Here is a 20645-nt window from a genome sequence, read left to right on the forward strand (position 1 = left end):
GTCTGTCAAACGGAGAGCAGTTTTACTTTATTTTGGTTTTATGATACATTGGTCAACTTCCTTTTATGCATGCATGACAGTTTATAACGTTTCTTAAGCATTGCCTGTACACTATACCTATATACACTCTTTCAAAATGACAGCAAGGGAGCATTTGCTTTGTTTTACTTTTATTTAGTTATATTTTACAGTGGGCAAATTATTTGTACGCTTTGTACTACCATCTGTTTACACTTGTTCTTTTGGAGAATCAATTAAAGGCCAGTAGAATACTTTATCGCTCGGTAAACACCATCTTGCTTCCCTTTCATCACATCTGTCTGTCAAACGGAGAGCAGTTTTACTTTATTTTGGTTTTATGATACATTGGTCAACTTCCTTTTATGCATGCATGACAGTTAATAACGTTTCTTAAAGCATTGCATGTACACTATACCTATATGAACTTTTTCAAAATGACAGGGAGGGAGCATTTGCTTTGTTTTACTTTTATTTAGTTATATTTTACAGTGGGCTACTTCTTTTTACGCTTTGCACTACCATCTGTTTACACTTGTTCTCTTGGAGAACCCATTAAAGGCCAATAGATTACTTTATCGCTCGGTAAATGCCATCCTGCATCCTTTTCATCACATGTCTGTCAAACGGAGAGCAGTTTTACTTTATTTTGGTTTTATGTTACATTGGTCAACTTCCTTTTATGCATGCATGACAGTTAATAATGTTTCTTAAAGCATTGCATGTGCACTATACCTATATAAACTCTTTCAAAATGACAGCAAGAGAGCATTTGTTTGTTTTACTTTTCTTTAGTTATATTTTACATCTTCTTAAGTCTTTTGTAGAAAAGTTTTGGCAATACCGACCATGCCAGGGAGAGTTTTCTCATTATTTGTTGTTGTTTAAAATGTCGCTTGTGTCACGGCGTATGTTTCGGGCTTGCCAAAGCAAGGAACTAGTTGTGCGAGAGCTAATTGCTAATAGCTCGTTAATGGTGTTTGCATTTTAACAGGAGGGTCACTTGAGGGAGGCGAGCAAAACAACAAAACAGAAGATGCTGCTGTTTTTGTCAGAGCATTTCCTGGATAATTGGGTTATAAATTGAGAAGGAGACTTTTTAGCAATTACCATGTGTGTGTTTGTGTGATGCACTCAAATATTTTGCTTCTGTTTACATCAAATTAGCTGCCCAGCACTTGTATAAATGATGGATTTCTTCCTGAAGGAAAAACATTGAGGATGATGTGAGCACACAGCATAATAGTATTTTTTTTTTTTTTAAGGGTGCGTATTAAACCCGGTGGGAGGCCTTTGTGACAATATAAACAAGATGTGATGAGGAAGGACAAAAAGAAAGAATCCAAGTCGACCTGTGCACAATTTACACAAATATCATGACATGCACAACTAAGCACCGGCAAACACACACACACATAGCGTCCTCCCACTGGGACAAGTATTTGGATCTAAGAGCGCTCCTGCAGAGCAGGTAAAAGGGCCCCAAAGCAGCTCAGTATGCCCACTTCTTTTTAGACTCAAACTGGACTCCACATGAACCTCTACGGTGTATAAGATATACTGCACACACACAATACGTAGCATTCTAGTCAGTGGGACACGTCCAGGTGTGAAGATGGAGTTAGCAACCATGACCGCGACGAAAAGGGTGCACTGCTTGGGGCATTTTTGTTGTCTTGGAGCCTTCCATGCGCGAATCCACAGACATATTCTAGGAATTTATGCCATCGGTTTATTCAAGTCAAGATTCACGTTTTCAGTTGTTCACTGAAGCAACGGAAAGATCACTTGGAGATACCTTCCTTTCCACCAAAAGTGACGTATATTAACCTTTCATTCATTCATTTTCTATCCAATCACAGGCCATCCAATCACAGGGCACATATAGACAAACAACCATTCACACTCACATTCATACCTATGGACAATTTGGAGTCGCCAGTTAACCTAACCCATGCATGTACAGGGAGAACATCCTCACAGAGATTGCCGAGGGTGGAATTGAACTCGGGTCTCCTTGCTGTGAGGCCTAGGCGCTAACCTCTCAACCACCATGCAGCCTTAACCTATGTTATTAAATTCAATTAAACAACATTAATGTAATGTAATGGTTTAGTTTACTTCTATCGTGCAAAAATCATGTTTATATAGAATGCATACCTAAAATAAAAAGAAAAAAATAATAACAGTTGTAATATTAATAATAATAATTATGTAAAAATAAAACAACCATAATAACTAATACTAATAATTGTCATGAATAATAATTAATACTATACCGAGTAGTCGAGTCGGCGGTCGAGTGGTTGATTTGTTTTGCGTTGATCTGTAATTTGAAATTTTAAGTCAATTAGTATTATCGGGGCTGCACGGTGGTCGAGTGGTTAGCGCGCAGACCTCACAGCTAGGAGAACCGAGTTCATGTTCTCCCTGTGCATGTGTGGGTTTTATCCGGGTACTCCGGTTTCCTCCCACATTCCAAAAACATGCTATGTTAATTGGCGACTCCAAATTGTCCATAGGTATGAATGTGAGTGTGAATGGTTGTTTGTCTATATGTGCCCTGTGATTGGCTGGCCACCAGTCCAGGGTGTAACCCGCCTCTCGCCCCAAAGACAGCTGGGATAGGCTCCAGCACCCTCCCTGTGACCGTCGTGAGGCAAAGGGGTAGAAAATGAATCAATGAATCTTCATACTACATGTTCTTCTTCTAATATTCGGACTTTGTTCCCATAATATTTCTTTAATATTTAACATTCACAAAGCTACTGTAATTCTAGATTTAGTTGGTTTATCATTATATTACAACTTTATGGCAACTTCTTTAATATTTCAACTTAGCTTAATTGGCGACTCCAAATTGTCCATAGGTATGAATGTGTGTGAATGGTTGTTTGTCTGTATGTGCCCTGTGATTGGCTGGCCACCGGTCCAGGGTGTACCCTGCCTGAAGACGGCTGGGATAGGCTCCAGCACCCCCCGTGACCCTCGTGAGGATAAGCAGTAGAAAATAAATGAATGAATGTACCGAATTCCCAACATTCGACAGGCAGGGCAGGTAAAAAAGCGGCTAGTTGGAATTTCCTAGTCTCAGCCTTTGACTGGAACATACAGCTGCTTGTGTTAAACATCTTCTAATTGGCTTCCAAGGGAGAAAATGTGTCATCGTGAAGATAAGAGCTTTGCCGGTAAAGGCGTATCATCTCAATCTGCTACCTTGGAAAAAGAAAAGTAAAAGCTTCCGATGAGGAGAGGTGAGACAAAGGTGGCGAGAGCACAACAAGAAAAACGGCATCCCATTAGAAAGACGACAAACATCAGACTTTGTGTGTCCTACAGAACGTTGAGAGCACGGGTTAGTTGAGACAGCGTGGGCGGATGCAACGCTAAGAAATATGACACGATAGATTCCGAGCCCTGCAACGAGCTGCCACCATAACAGTGATAGAGGTGATCCATCAATGTCATTTTAGGGTGACCTCCTGTGTCCTGTTCCCCATTTGGATAACATTTTTAAAGGGCTGATTCATCCTGGTTGGCTGGAGATGTTCTCATTTTTATATGACACCTGCACCGTGCCATCTGATCTAATAACACAAGAGATGTATTGAAAATGTGCCTTTAATGCTCAGTCGTGATTGACACTGTCAGAGATATTATGTTTATGACTGTGGTTGACATTTGTTGTGGTGTAAAACAACATACAGTACCAAGAGGTGTCTATATGTTCAAATGAGAAAGATTTGGGTTTGTTTTACTTTTATTTAGTTATATTTTACAGTGGGCAACTTCTTTTTACGCTTTGAACTACCATCTGTTTAAACTTGTTCTCTTGGAGAACCTATGAAAGCCCAGTAGATTAGCGAGGGAGCATTTGCTTTGTTTTACTTTTATTTAGTTATATTTTACAGTGGGCAACTTCTTTTTACGCTTTGAACTACCATCTGTTTAAACTTGTTCTCTTGGAGAACCTATGAAAGCCCAGTAGATTAGCGAGGGAGCATTTGCTTTGTTTTACTTTTATTTAGTTATATTTTACAGTGGGCAACTTCTTTTTACGTTTTGTGCTACTTGTTGTCTTGAAGAACCTGTGAAAGGCCAGTAGATTACTTTATCGCTCAGTAAACGTCATCCTGCTTCCCTTTCATCACATGTCTGTCAAATGGAGAGCAGTTTTACTCTATTTTGGTTTTATGATACATTGGTCAACTTCCTTTTATGCATGCATGACAGTTAATAACGTTTCTTAAAGCATTGCCTGTACACTATACCTATATAAACTCTTTCAAAATGACAGCGAGGGAGCATTTGCTTTGTTTTACTTTTATTTAGTTAGATTTTACAGTGGGCTACTTCTTTTTACGCTTTGTACTACCATCTGTTTACACTTGTTCTCTTGGAGAACCTATTAGTAGATTACGTTATCGCTCGATAAACGCCATCCTGCTTGCAAATCCTGCAAATGGAGAGCAGTTTTACTTTATTTTGGTTTTATGATACAGTGGGCAACTTCCTTGTATGAATGCATGACAGTTAATAACGTTTCTTACAGCATTGCCTGTACACTATACTTATATAAAGTGTTTCAAAATGACAGCGAGAAAGGGAGGCTTTGCTTTGTTTTAACTTTTATTTAGTTACATTTTACATTGGGTAAAATATTTTTATGCTTTGTACTACCATCTGTTTACACTTGTTCTCTTAGAGAACCTATTAAAGGCCAGTAGATTACTTTATCACTCGATAAACGCCATCCTGCTTGCAAATCCTGCAAATGGAGAGCAGTTTTACTTTATTTTTGTTTTATGATACAGTGATCAACTTCCTTGTATGCATGCATGACAGTTAATAACGTTTCTTACAGCATTGCCTGTACACTATACTTATATAAAGTGTTTCAAAATGACAGCGAGAAAGGGAGGCTTTGCTTTGTTTTACTTTTATTTAGTTACATTTTACATTGGGTAACTTATTTTTACGCTTTGTACTACCATCTGTTTACACTTGTTCTCTTGGAGAACCTATTAAAGGCCAGTAGATTACTTTATCGCTCGATAAACGCCATCCTGCTTGCAAATCCTGCAAATGGAGAGCAGTTTTACTTTATTTTTGTTTTATGATACAGTGATCAACTTCTTTTTATGCATGCATGACAGTTAATAATGTTTCTTAAAGCATTGCATGTACACTATACTTATATAAACTCTTTCAAAATGACAGCGAGAGAGCATTTGCTTTGTTTTACTTTTATTTAGTTATATTTTACACTGGGTAACTTCTTTTTGTTATTATTTTACTTTTATTTACTTAGTATTCAGCATATAAATGTAACTTCAGACATTGCCTGTACACTTGATAAAGCTGTTTTGAAAAGACAACAGGGGAGCATTTGCTTTGTTTTACTTTTATTTAGTTATATTTTAGAACTTCCTTTTATTATTATTGTACTTTTATTTACTTACTCAGTATATAAATATAACTTCAGAGATTGCATGTACACTTAATAAAGCTCTTTAGGACCAATATCTAGGGAGCATTTGCTTCATTTTACTTTTATTATAATTGAATTCTTTTTGCACGTGTCTTCCAGCAATGTCGATGAATGACCATGAGGTGCCGCTACTGCTTTGAAAACATCCATCCTCTTCCTTCTCTATTTTGTGCCTATCAAAGGGTGAGTAAAACATTGCCTGTTTAGTTAATAAAGGTTTTGAGATGGCTTGGAACAAGTTCCTTCAGCTTACATGGAATCCAATGGCAAAATAGTTTTAAAATTGTATGTTACTTTTACTCAGAAGTTGACTAAAGCCTTTAAGAGAAGTCAATGTCTTGATGACAAAAAAAGACCATTCCCTCAAAGCTAGCAAAGCGTGTCTGGGTGTTTGTGCAAGGCACAGCATTAAGCGCCATATTTCAACTTCCAGGCACGTATAGGTGTGATAGTCTCAGGTACACACACACACACACACACACACACAGATCAATACTCATTTATTGTGTAATGCAATGCCTTTTGCTGACATTTGTCTGGGTGCGTTTGGGCAGCGGTCCGAGTTCGAGCTGACGAGGTCACCGCATGGTCTCAGTTTTCTATTTTTAGCGTCTCATCTATCAGCAATGATGAGGTCACATGATGGCCGCTATTTTGGAAATAAAGGTTGACGCCGATTTCAGTCCAAACCGACTTTGTGTGTTTTGCATGCAAATAAAGGCTGTGTTAACTCGTATTCAGCTGGAAGGAGGCCATTAAGACCAAGTTGGCCGCCTTACATAAGCCCATTTCAAATTAAGCGTGCACAATTGCTGCGTCATACAGGATGCAGATTAGAGTGACCGCAGACCAGGAAGTGCACACTGATTGATGACACAACACAACGTGTGTGTACACATGCACCATGGCAACCTAGTGCAAACAACATTTTTACACACAGTAACTAGCTACCGTATTATGGACTCATAAGGACAACCATTTCATCTGAATTTGGTTCTTTGGTTCAAGGCTCAAGTTTAGAATGATGTTGCATTAATGATAATTATTATTAGTAAAAAAAACATAGTAAACAATAATAAAAAAGTAAATAAATAAAAAATAAAAAGTAAATAATAATAAAATAAAAATATAAATACATAATTAAAAAATAAAATATTTTCATACAAAATTGTAATTCATTAAATGAAAATACTAATTAATAAAAATATATAATAATTATTTAATATGGTTTATTGACAAATGGATGAACCCAAGCTCCACTGATATATGTTTATATTCATTATTACAATAATTTTTCATCCATACGTTCATACATTCATACGCTCAAACATACGAAATACATATGTAAATAATAATAATAATAATAATAATTATTATTGTTATTATAATAATAATAATAATTATTATTATTATTTAATTGTATTTCACAACTTCCTTGTATTATTTTTTACTTTATTGACTTATTCGGTGATAATAATAATAATAATAATAGTAATAATTATTATTATTACATACACCCAACAATAATAATATCATACTCATAATAATGATAATATTTTTATAATTAATTATTATTATATTATATAATTATAATTCTTATATAATAATAACAATAATTATTATATACTACTATTAATACATTATTATATATTATATAATAATATTTATTATTGTTATTGTTATTATTATTATTATTTTAACAATTAAGCTCAAGCTTGAGTAGAGCAGTAAAATGTATGTTATCATATGTTACATTAATTACCATAATAATACAATACAATAATAAATCTACCATTTTTTTCAATGTTTATTTTAATATTTAACATTGTGTGTAATTGAATAAAATAATAATAAGTGTCAATCAGAATAACAAGAGATGTAAGACTTGAGTGGTGAACTACTGAGCACGTTATCACGCCCATCAAATTCGTCCGCCACGGGAACGTTGCTCAAATGTGTTAAAAAGTTCAAACGAGTGGCACAGCGTTTGTGATGAGATGAGATGGTTGCAGATAAATTGATTAGGTTGCGCTGCAGCGTGACGACGCTATTTTAAACAACATGCCGGAGGGTTCGAATACCAAAGACAGCATGATACAGTCCAAAAGGTCCGCATGAACTTCCTCCTTCAGAGCTTGAAAATGTACAGAAAATCCCAGGAGGATAGTAAAGATATAGTAAAGATATAGTAAAGATATAGTAAAGATAGTATAGGAGCAGCTTTGTTGCTCTGAACCCATGTGTGTGTGACATTAAGTATCACAACCACTCCAACGTGACATTTGTAGACTCATAAATGTCCTTAAACGCCTCTTTGCTCTCAACACAGCAGCGGAAGGGACGGCTCAATGTAAATATTGCGCAAGAGCATACTGTTATATGTGCACATTCACACTTCCTTCAAATAAACACATGGGATAGTCGGTTATTGCTGAAAAAGCAAACAACACGTTAGCTACTCATGGAAACTACATTTCTAGCCACGCGGGTTTATGCTAGCAAGAAGAAGCGGGAAGCTGACGTTATGTTTATGTTGTTTTCTGGACATTTTTTTCAATAGTTGTTTATTAAAAAATCGTGGAACCAGTTCCAACTTTTGGATTTGTGTGTGGCCTCATTCTTGTCAGAGCACACGTATTTGATTGCAGAAAATCTGCTCTTGTATTGGATCACAGGAAACAAACGCAAAAAAAAGCAAACGCAGCAGGATGTTCTCATATATAAAAAAAAACAGGATGAGCTCCATTATCTTTAAAGATGGAGAACCATCTGTCAAGGTTACTCTCAGCGGCCTGCGTGGAAGTGAAGATGGATGCGTGCTGGAACTTCAGACCCCCGGCTCTTAAGGTGATGGATCGTCAGATCTAAAGCGAGGAACATGAAACCTCAACAATCCACGAGCCAGACTTTCTAAGTCGCTGACATGGACTTCAAAAGCAGGTAGACCATAAGCCCGGCGGGTACCATCTGCTCCGTGGATGATGATACAGCTGTCTCTCGTAGGGAGGGGAACCCACCGCCGCTTCTGTCCGTCATCCGAGGTGCTTATCATCTGCTTTTATCTTACAGGGGATACATTATCACGTGACTGTTCTAACATTTTGCAGCTTTAGCGGATTTTCTTCTCAAGTCTTGGAACATCCCAAAATCTGAAAGCTGAGCTACTCCGTCTGTGGGCCAAATCCCCGCCCCCCCACCCGCCCCCCAAGCTGTCTGGATCCAGCCCCTTCTGGTTGTGTCGATCACAAGGTTTAGTTGCCATGTTGTCTCTTTAATGAACGCCACTGTTTTCGATCCCACACAATGATTAGCGTATCGCTAAATGTTTTCCACTTTCCCCAGTATCGTGGTCTCTCGGTTCAGGCTGGCGAGCATCAGTCACTTTGCAATTACCAGGACTGACAGGTGATGTTCACTTCCCACCTGGTAACGTGTTTTTCTATGGTCTTCACATCGAGCTGCTGTGGCGAACTCGTCACAGCGTGGATCTGAGTGCTCTCTGTGGGTAATCAGCAAATATGAGGTAATGTAATGATGTTGGGAAATGACGCTATTACAGCATATACAGAATTTCATGTGTTGCTATCAGTTGGCCACGTCTCATGATATGCAGTACTGTACATCTTACAGCGGGGGGGGGGGGGGGGGGGCACTTTTTTTTGCCACTTTGATATTAAGTTATATACTGTATATTTCAAGGAAAAAACGTCGGTGAAAGCCTCTTATTAATATTAACATTTAATTAATATTAATATTATTTTTATTAATATGAATAAATTCTGTCTTTTCTCAATACCCCAATTTTTGATGTTTTTTTTCAACGTTACGAACATTTCAACTTTCTTCTTCAATAATCTCTGTAAATTTACTTCCGTTACTTCCCGTAATGTTTTGACTTTATTCATATGTCATAACTTCCCCAACCTAATTTTCCAAAAATGACACCTTTTGTTTTATTTCTTGTAATAATATTACTTTTTTTAAAAAAAAACAAACTACTTTTTTGTATTAATATTTCAACTCTGTTCTATTAAAACAACCTATTTTTCCTAATAAAATTATGAGTGTTTTGGCGTAATAATACAACTTTATCTTGTTACGACTTTTTCTTCTCTTAATATGTTGACTTGAATTTTACAGTATTAATATTTCAACTCTGTTCTATTAAAACAACCAATTTTTCCTAATAAAACTACGAGTGTATTGGCCTAATAATACAACTTTATCTTGTTATGGCTTTTTCTTTTCTTAATATGTTGACTTGATTTTAAATTTTTTTAATTTTCAATATTTTCCAAATATTCAACCACTCTCCTTAAATAATTTTTGTAAATTTACTTATTGTAATATTATGACTTTATTCCCATAATAATTTGACATTTTTACTTTTTTTTAATTTGGCAGGTACTTGTGTGTAGCTGCTGGAGTCCACAACTCAATACAAAGGGCCCAAAAATTAGCATAAAAGGTCCCCTTTTATAATTCAACTTTATGCTACTAAAAGAACATTATTTTTCCTCATAAAATTATAAGCTTATTCTTTACAACTTTATCTTGTTAGATTACTTTTTTTGTCTTAATATTTTGAGAAATTTGCCTGTTTTTTAAGGTAAATTTTTAATTTTATGAAAAAAGTTTGAAAAGGTATTAAAAAAGGTAAAAAAAAAAATTAAAAAGCTAAAGTTTTTTTCCTTGCAAAATAATTTGATTAGAATGTGCCACGGGCCAATAAAAAAACAGCTCTGTCCGCAAATGACCCCCGGGCCACACTTTGGACACCCCTTGATTTAGCGCTTAATAAATTCAGTACGAGTACTTCATCCTGACAAGAAGACTGGCGTTGCCCCCCTAAGGAGTCGTGATGACTAATGAAAAAAAAAAACAAGTTTGGTATTTCTTTCTTTGCTGTTCACACTTTGGTTTCCACGCCAACCACGCAGAAAGCGTGCTGTTCGCATAAAACGTTGCATCATCTATTTAACACCACCTTTGCAGCTTTTGCAGATCATTTGGTGGCTACACATAATGTATAATGTAACTCTTTTAGTCCACATTGAGCATTGACTTCTGTTAAAAACTTCTCTATGCATGAAAAGGGACAAAGTCAACTGCAGTCTTTTAATACCAGGAAGCGGCTCAGCGTCATTATTCAGCCTAACCTTGTTTATTCTTCTTTATGATGGCCGGGCAGCCAAGAGATCCTCTTTTATTGAGGTGTCTCGCTGCTGCAGGCCGGATTAGTGCAGCACAGAAGCTGCTGGACGTACGGCCGGCAGAAACACAAACACAGCAGCTTCACGCCCGGGGGAGGGGGGGCGGCGACCATAAAATAACAATGCCGGGAATTGGAATAATACTAACAATAACAATCACAGTGGGACGTTATGGCGGGAATGTCAAAGTCGTTAGCGGAAAGATAGTTAACAGAGAAGACACACATGGCATCGCAATGGCTTTGCTAGCACTTTAACCACTTTCCGCTAGTCTGCCATATGCAATATTCATATGCAATATTGCTAGCATTCCCTCGCTATAACGCAGTTCACAGAATTTTTTTGTGTTTTTGTGACACAAGCGTCCACAGCCACTACGGGACGTAACAGGATGGATGGATGGGTTTGGTAATATTAGGTTACTTTAAGTTGCAAAAAAAATGCGTCACGGCAAACCATCTGGCACTGCTTTCTTCTCTTATTGGTTGCAAAAATCGAAATAGGGAGGAGGAACACTACCGCTCAAAAGTTTGGGATCATTTGCAAACTTTGTTTTCCAAAGAAAAACACATTTTCATGCATTTCGCAAACAATATTAATATTTCATCTCTATGTCACTCATTTATTCTCGTAAAATGAGAACCTTTTCTTGATATTTTGACTTAATGTTTTGAAATATTTTTAACATTTTCCAACTGGTTCAACTTTCTTGTGGTACATTTTTTTTTTCTCGTAATTATCAATTTATTCCCATAATAGTTTTACTTTATTCTCTTAAAGTTATGACTTTGTTATGACAAAGTTATGACTGTCAGTATCAACAGTGAAGCGGCGACTTCAGGATGCCGGACCAAAAAAATTCCAAGTGATCCCAAACTTTTGAGCGGTAGTGTATGTGAAATTGTGTGCACACATGACCAAAGAAAAATAAAGTATATCAGGTTTAAAATGGAGCTAAAGATGCTAGCAAGTGTATGAATGACAACACGACCAATGACCCCAATCATCAACATGGGAATTAACGAACTGACATGAATAAATAACGTGTTAATGGTAATGGTAATCTGGTACTTTTACAATCAGGAACTGTTACATTTGTTCACTTCCTGCTTTCCTAATATTTTTTTCATTTTTTTTTATATTTTATTAATTTTTATACACATTTTATCTCACATTTTGTACACATTAAGGGCCATATAAGATCTTCAATGACGTTACGTGTGTTTTTTTTTGTAAAAATGGCAGACAATTTTGCCTTCAGTGAACCTAATTGACAGTTTTTTGTCAACACTGTTTTTAATGAACCCGATATATATATATTTTTACAAGCAATAAAGACCATATAAAGTCTTCAGTGACCTTAAAATATAAGTTTTATATAAGATTTTACAGAAATTATTTAATCAAAAGGAGGCAGGTGCCTAAATTTGGGCACCCCAACTGAAAAATGTCACCTATATTTAGCAGAAATAAATGTTAATGGTTTAATTTCATTTGAACATGCATCAGATTGCAATTGAATGCATCACATAATCAGTTCACAGTTCACAGTTCACAAAAAGGAGTAGGAAGAAGCAAAGCTTATTAAATCCTACCCCTCCATCTGGTACTTTTACAATCAGTAACTGTTACATTTGTTCACTTCCTGCTTTCCTAATATAATTAAAGTTTTTTTATTATTACTTGTATTTATTTATAGATTTTATTTATAGATTTTTATATATTTTTTTAATATTTTTTTAATAATTAAAAAAAAATAAATTTAAATGATTTTTTATTTTTTGTCACGTACCGAAGTACGAAGTGATATGAGCATCCAATGACATAATGGGTACCATAGTAACAGTCAATATAGTGATATATATAGCACATCATGACACATTCACAGTTCATAGAATAGGAAGAAGCAAAACTTATTAAATCCTACCCCTCCATCTGGTACTTTTACAATCAGTAACTGTTACATTTGTTCACTTCCTGCTTTCCTAATATAGTTTACGTTTTTTTTTGTTTTTTTCTTTGTTTTTTTGTCACGTACTGAAGTACGAGGTGATATGACCATACAATGACATCATGGGTACCTTAGTACCTGTCAAATGCTATCTTTGGGATTTGTCTGTCAACAACAGGTCTTGCAAAAGAGGGTTGTCTTATATGTGTTTTTGTTCAATGTGGTCCCAAGCTCCAGGTATGCAGACAAAGAATCTACAAGTGGATGTTCCAGCGCAGTGCTTGAGCTCTGCGGTGGGTCTCCGTGCTGGTGACCGACGCAGTAACAAGCTGCTGGAAGTCTTTAGACATGCCACGCCATGACAGCACACATGTGTGTGTGTGTGTGTGTGTGTGTGTGTGTAGAAGAAAGGCTCCGGGATATGTCAAAGCTAAAAATCCCGACCCCGAAGATGAATGCACGTTCCTTTCTTCCTCTTACAGTAAATCTGCATCTGGATGACGGCCAGCGCATACCTCAAAACAAAAACGCTGCTGTAAATTAGCCTAAAAAAAAAAAATGGCGTGCATGTGTCAACTTGGAACGCGGTGAGCCGTAGCGACAGCTCAATCCAAACTTTTATAAACCTGACTTTGCCGCCGACCGACCGTTCAACACACGCCTGTGCTCATGCTACACATGTCACTCAAGGTCGGGATGGCGATGAATCCTTAAAAGGAAGTGCAAACGTATCGAAAGCGTGCAGTGTAAACACAGAGGCGAGGGCTCTTTAAATGAGATGCGGCGTGCAAAGAGTCTCTTTGGGAATGTTCCAGGAAGACAAGAAGTCACACCTCCAGCTCCTTCCCTCCATCCCTCCATCCATCCCTCCCTCCATCCATCCTTCCTCCCAAGCACAAGCAGGGATATTGTGTGTTTAAGTCAAAGACGAGGGACCAAACAAAGCCAACAAGGCTGTCAGCTGATGGAGAACATACACACACACACATACACACACACACACACACACACACACAAGCATTCTTACATAAGCTCACCATTGAAAATGTAGGAAATACGTCCACACACCTTCTATTTGTCTTCCACTGAGACACTGAGAGGAATGCAAACAGAGACGTGGTCATGCTGCACAGCTCAAACACTGCAGGAGGACAGTGTGTGTGTGTGTGTGTGTGTGTGTGTGTACGTGTGTGTCAACAAGGTGATTAAAGGATGTTTATGACGCTGTCAGAAAGCCTGCAGTGCTTGCACAGTGCTGCACAGAATTGTGTACAAAGTTACAAAAAATACATATTCGGGGGTTACCTGACAGGGGTTATTTGAAAAATATCTTATAAACGAGAGTACAGCACTCACATTTTAGCAAGATTTTAATCATATCTTACTACAGGAAATACACTAGCATTTAGCATTTTAGCATTGTTTTAGCTCTGAATGAAAGTTTGGATATTGTATTTTAATGTATCGTTTACTCAACTCTATTTTTATTTCTTTTTTTCTCTACTTTAAAGCGTCTTTGAGTACTCTGAAAAGCACTATACAAATAAAATGTATTATTATTATTATTATTTACTTTAGAGTCGCCAGTGTACAGCTTGTTCCATTGACTGAAAATGACTTAACGCATGCTAGGGCATGATCTTGTGTCACAAAATCTCACAAGATTGAAACCTGACGAGAGTCTGCATGTGAGTTCGAGGTCTGGGATACTAAATAAGTACATTTATCAGCTGTAAATAAGCCTTCAGTTCCAAAAGGACGACAAGGATATAAAAACGCTACAGCCCAACAGCGCCAGGACAACCAGCGATCAGAGAAGGCAATGCGTGAGTCACTTAACGTCTCGTGTCCAATCTCTTGAATTGATAATTAAAATTCAAGCGGAAATTGAACTTTGAGTGTAGAGACACGTGATCAAATGTGTAAAAATGACTTAACGCATACTAGGGCATGATCTTGTGTCACAAAATCTCACGAGATTGAAACCTGACGAGAATCTGCATGTGGGTTTGACACCTGGGATGCTAAATAAGTACATTTATCAGCTGTAAATAAGCCTTCAGTTCATAAAGGATGACAAGTATATAAAAACGCTACAGCCCAACGGCGCCAGTGTTAAAAAAAGTGTATAAAGTGTATGTTATTTATTCCGCTTAGAGGAAATTACGTTTCAAGGAGAAAATAACTAACATAAAATCCATAATAAATAACAATTAATGTGTCTAAATAAATAAAACATATTATAATAATACACATTGCTGGAAAAAAGTCCAGTTGCAAAGAAAAATACTGCTTATGCTCTCATGCCGTATATCATCTTCACGTTCACTCAGCAGTGCATCATCCCCCGCACGGCAGCCCCCCTCAGAAGCCCCCCGAGTGCACATCAAATTGGAAGAGGTTCATCCAATCATAAGAACCCAGGTGACATGACTTGTACCTGGCATCGCTGCAGCCTAAAATAGCTTTTTAAATTCGATTGTCCCAAAATTCATAGGGGACTCCGGGTGGTCTCATCTCATCTCCAAGCTGATTCCCTGATAAGCGGCACCACCACACCGCTGACGCCATTGCCGACATCTGCAACGGGAGCTCCCAAAAAGAATAGAAATATATATAGACAGCAAAACACCTCAAATTGAATATCGGTTATGTAGATTCATCATTATCTACATATTTGAATGTAGAGCATAATAATAAGGAATAAAGCAGCAGTCACCTCCACTGGATTGATTACTGTATTCCATCTATTGTGCTGGAAGTCCTTGCAGACGCCGCATTTGCTCTTGGATTAGTTTATTCCTGCACACATCGCTTACATTATTAATGGAGGCTGCTCTGACCTTCCACAAGAAGGGTGGGACATTTTTGTGGCATGCTTTGCAGGAAGGGTTAGCGCGCAGACCTCACAGCTAGGAGACCAGGGTTCAATTCCATCCTCGGCCATCTCTGTGTGGAGTTTGCATGTTCTCCTTGTGCATGTGTGGGTTTTCTCCGGGTTCCTCCCACATTCCAAAAACATGCTAGGTTAATTGGCGTTAATTCCAAATTGTCCATAGGTATGAATGTGAGTGTGAATGGTTGTTTGACTATATGTGCCCTGTGATTGGCTGGCCACCAGTCCAGGGTGTACCTCTTGCCTCTTGCCCGAAGACAGCTAGGATAGGCTCCAGCACCCCCCGCCCCCCCCATGAGGATAAGCGGTAGAAAATGAATGAATGAATACTTTTTATGCTTTCCGACTGTATATTTATAACAAAACAAAAAATTATGTCCCCTTAATCTTCTAAAAAATGAATTTATTTTGTTTATATTAACATCACCGAGTCTAAAGTTTGGAGACATTTTAGGTTTTAGAGGATTAAATGCATGTTTTTATTCATCTTTTGAGATACAGCGGTACCTCGGTTAACATCCCGCCCTGGTTAGCACACTTTTCAGTTAACAACTTTTGCTCAAAATGAATGAATGAATGCTTTGCAGGGTGCAAAACTTATATCACTTTAACAAAGACAGGAAGTCCCACACAGGGGTAGACATACTTGTTCTGGGTGCAACAGCGGGGGGCGGAGCTGATCGGCGGAGGGCCAATATCGATCTTTTTCACTGATATCGATCTGAGGCCAATCGATCGAACACCCCGAGCATAAATTCTCATGACATAGTGGATATACAAAGCAAATAAACACAGAGGTGTCAAATTAACGGAGGAGAACAATGACACCTGTGGCTGTAGGCAACCTACTGATGAATTTCATTATTTTGAATTTGAAGTATCATAATGTTGCTACTCAGCTGTTGGTGGGAAAAAGTAGTTAAATACTCGCCCTGGCTATTATTATTATTATAGCATTCACAATAATAATATTTTTATACCGAGTACTTCTACTAGGGTCTACTAGAGATGGCTGCAAACCAAAAGCTTGAAAAAAATTGCAACACGTATTTTTCTACGGGACACAATGCTCAGCAACAATCTATAAAAAAAAATAAATACATAAAATAAAAAACAAACAAACCCTCAGGGCTCGACATTAATAATGTAATTTGGGCCTAGAAGACAAGAAAAAGAGTATAAACAAACAAAAACACTTTACTTTTAAGGCAGCTCATTATCCGTATCGCCCATGTCCCTGAAGGCAGCATCATTATGATGCATTGTGTTATTTCCCAATGTTGTTAATGTTACATTTAAACACCACAGTGTTGAAACAGGATAAGAAGAATACTAATACAGGCTTAAATGCGCAATACAATTAGTGAGACGATGGCCACTTTAGCAGGTATTTAAATCTCATATTCAGCAGGTGGCCTCACAAAGTTTATAGCCCGTAATTATATTTTATATAATGCGTCGGCTGCTTAACGACGCATGAAAACCAAAGTAATTGAGCTGCAGCTTTTATGGCTTGAAGAAACACGGCCACGCCTGCAGGGGGCGATGAAGAAAACGACACAGGGCGTTCATACACGGGAATTAGCTCAACAATGCAGATTGGCTAATAATAATAATACGTGGTCGTGTTTTGGTGGGTAAAGCCCTGAGTGATGATGTAGTGGCCACGCGCCACCCTGACAGCCACATTAGCGGGATGGAGAGTGATGAGATGTAAGGAGACGCAATCTCGGGATAATGCGAGTGGGAAGATGCAACACAGCACGACGAGAAGGCCAACGTGGGCGGATCAGCCGGAGAAATGGTGCACGGTGGTGCATGATATGGTGTCATGATTTTGTATTTTTATTTTTATTTTTATTTTTATTTTTATTTTTATTTTTATTTTTATTTTTATTTTTATTTTTATTTTTATTTTTATTTTTATTTTTATTTTTATTTTTATTTTTATTTTTATTTTTATTTTTATTTTTATTTTTATTTTTATTTTTATTTTTATTATGAGTATTTTCATTAAAAAGCACTTTTGAATGGGAAAGTGTCCCAATACATTTCATTTGTAACGTATACTTTTTGGCGACTCCAAATTGTCCATAGGTACGAATGTGAGTGTGAATGGTTGTTTGTCTATATGTGCCCTGTGATTGGCTGGCCACCAGTCCAGGGTGTACCCCGCCTCTCGCCCGAAGACAGTTTGGGATAGGCTCCAGCACCCCTTCCGCGACCCTCGTGAGGATAAGCGGTAGTTGGCTGAACGGGACAAAAAATAAAAAAATATATATAAAAAAATAAAATAAAAAATATATTAAAAAAAAAAATAAAAAAATATATAAAAAATAAAATAAATAATTATTAAATTATTAATTAATTAAATAAAATAATTAAAATAAATGTAAATAAAAAATAAATCCCCTTAATATCCCAGAATGTAAACATGATTTTGTGCTGTAATACAATGAATGGATTAAAAAAAAACAGCACCAGTCAAAATTTGGAGCCACTTTTCCATCTTATTGAATGAGAAAGTGTCTCCAAACTTTTGACTAGTAATATGTATTTTTTTATTATTTCCTACTATCTATTATTTTCCTACTAACTTTCAGGAGAATGTGGATAACGTTCACAGCACCTCAATGCAAGGCCAGGAATGAGCCATTCTACTTTGGACAATCCCACTATACCCCCCCCCCCCCCACCCCACCCCCTCGAGGCTCTCGCTCGTCTCACTTTCAGGCCGTCATCGTGGATGAAGGATGCTTTGAGGCAACTCTTCAGCTTATTTAAACACAGCTGAGAGCTGGTATATTACTCCTACCCCGAGTTCGTGCGTGAAGATAAACACAGCCTAAGTACCTCGCTCGCATTTTCTAGCCTTGAAATTGAAAATAAAAATGAAGCTTCAAAAGGAAGCCATCCTCCGTACCTGCAGCTTTGACGGCTTTATCTGCTTTTACTTAAGTGACTTCATCGTCCCCACGAAGGCAAACCGGAGAGGAGGAGCTGAGACGGATGGAGAAGGAAGCCAACCCTCCCAAGTGACCTGGATTTGACTGATATCATTTCATTATTCTGCAACTTTATGCTTGGTGGGAATTCGTGTCGTCCATTAGGATAGACACGGCTAAGAGATAGCAGCTCTATCTCATCTCTGAGTCTCGTAGGTACTTATTATTATCTCTGGTGGAGACGGCCATCTTGGACATGCTGGATCACTTTCATACTTTTAAATAAATCCACTGCAACATTCCATCACTTTGGCTCGACTGGCATTTTAATGTCATCGTATGAAGTAAAAGTAGTCTTGCACATTTTGGGACATTGGGATTTTTTTTTTTTTTAATGGAACGAGGAGATAACCTTTCAGCATTGTATTTTATTGCAAAATTCTCTTTGGACAATTTATAATGAGTTTTTAATGGAAATAGAAAATTTGACCTAGTAAGGTAAATTTGACCTAGTAAGGTAAATTTGACCTAGTAAGGTAAAAAACAGTAAAAAAAATCTTCAATAATAATTTCCAGAAACGTAATAACTGATCAAATAAGCGTATTTGATAGCGTTTTTATGACATTTATTTGTTGAATTTTAATTAATATTATAAAAAATAATTATCACGTTATTATTAAACATTTCATTTACCCATTATGTCATTGTATGATCATGTCATCTCGTACTTTGGTATGTGTCAAAAAAAAAAACGCAAAATAATAAAATAAAATAAAATAAAATAAAATAAAATAAAATAAAATAAAATAAAATAAAATAAAATAAAATAAAATAAAATAAAATAAAATAAAATAAAATAAAATAAAATAAAATAAAATAAAATAAAATGTTAAAACAATTTAGTAAGTTTGGCTTCTTCCTACTCCTTTTGGACATGTGGAACTGTGAACTGATTATGTGATGCATTCAATTGTAATCTGATGCATGTTCAAATGAAATAAAACCATTATCACTACCACTACTACTTTTTTACTGCAATAATTATTAAATTTGCATTTATTATTTTAACTAAATTAATTATTGTTTTTATTTAGCTTTAAAAAAAATTAATCCACAAAATAAATTCATGATTGAATAATACATTTAAAATTAAAATACCGATAATTCTTCCATATTAGGAAACAAATTAAAGATTTAGAAGCAATTATAAGCTCTTCTCCTTTGTCAAAGTGAGGCCTAGGGTCCATTTGCGGCCTGTAAATCGTTCCTTATTGGCCTTGGGCACATTCTAAAGATAAAATGAAGCGATCATTAATGATATACACGATTAGATATCACATTAGTTCCCTTTGTGGCCTGTAACCCAAAGCTACGATGTTTTGTTCAGATCACTCAGCATATATTGACCTCCATTTTAGCAGCAACAGGAGAACACGTCCTGCTTGAACGCACACGACGCTTCATTAACTGACTTCATCTCTTTTCTTCTGTCAAATGGCGTGACGACTTCACAATTGACTTCAAAGGTACCAAGATCAATAAGAGACGTGTACAAAGAACAAGGAAATTAAATCCGGGATGTGTGAGATTAATAGATGCACTTTGTTTGTCGACGTGATGTCATTTATGACGGCTGAATTTTCCAGCCAAATCAAACATGGAAGTTAATCACGTGATTTTTTATTACGCAAGAGGCGTCTTTGCTCTCGACGAGGAAAGGAATGATCCGTGTTTGTTTATTCCGAATTGGTGTGTGTGACGTGATGAAGAAAGGGAGCTGATGGACTGATTAAGTGGCACATTTGCGGAGGTTGTTATGACCTCCTTTGATTCTCCACATTGCTCCGTTAAAACCCATCTGCAGTCTGCGGCATCGATTAAATCTTCAATCATAACCCCAATTCCATGAGTCGTTTCGGGAAATGTGTTTGTTTTTGCTGATGGCACATCATGGAGATGCAGAGTTTTAACTAATATAAAAATATTTAAAAACAAAACATGCTTCAGTGGTAATTGTGGTGCTTGTTGTGCAGTTTTTGATTAAAAAAAATTGTCGCTTGTTTATTGTGGTTAATTGGTTCCGAACCGCAATAGGTTTGAATAGGATTAAATTTTCAGAAATTTAATATT

General features: G+C 36.8%; 1 protein-coding gene across 2 annotated transcripts in view; it reads right to left on the bottom strand.

Moving 5' to 3' along the window:
* chrm3a (cholinergic receptor, muscarinic 3a) overlaps window positions 1–20645 on the bottom strand; it is an 88443-nt gene that overhangs the window by 3561 nt on the left and 64237 nt on the right. The gene's annotated exons all lie outside the window — the stretch shown is intronic.

This window comes from Doryrhamphus excisus, linkage group LG20 (assembly GCF_037039965.1).
Source record: "Doryrhamphus excisus strain RoL-2023G ecotype Guam linkage group LG20, RoL_Dexc_Guam_v1.1, whole genome shotgun sequence".
Lineage (NCBI taxonomy): Eukaryota > Metazoa > Chordata > Actinopteri > Syngnathiformes > Syngnathidae > Doryrhamphus > Doryrhamphus excisus.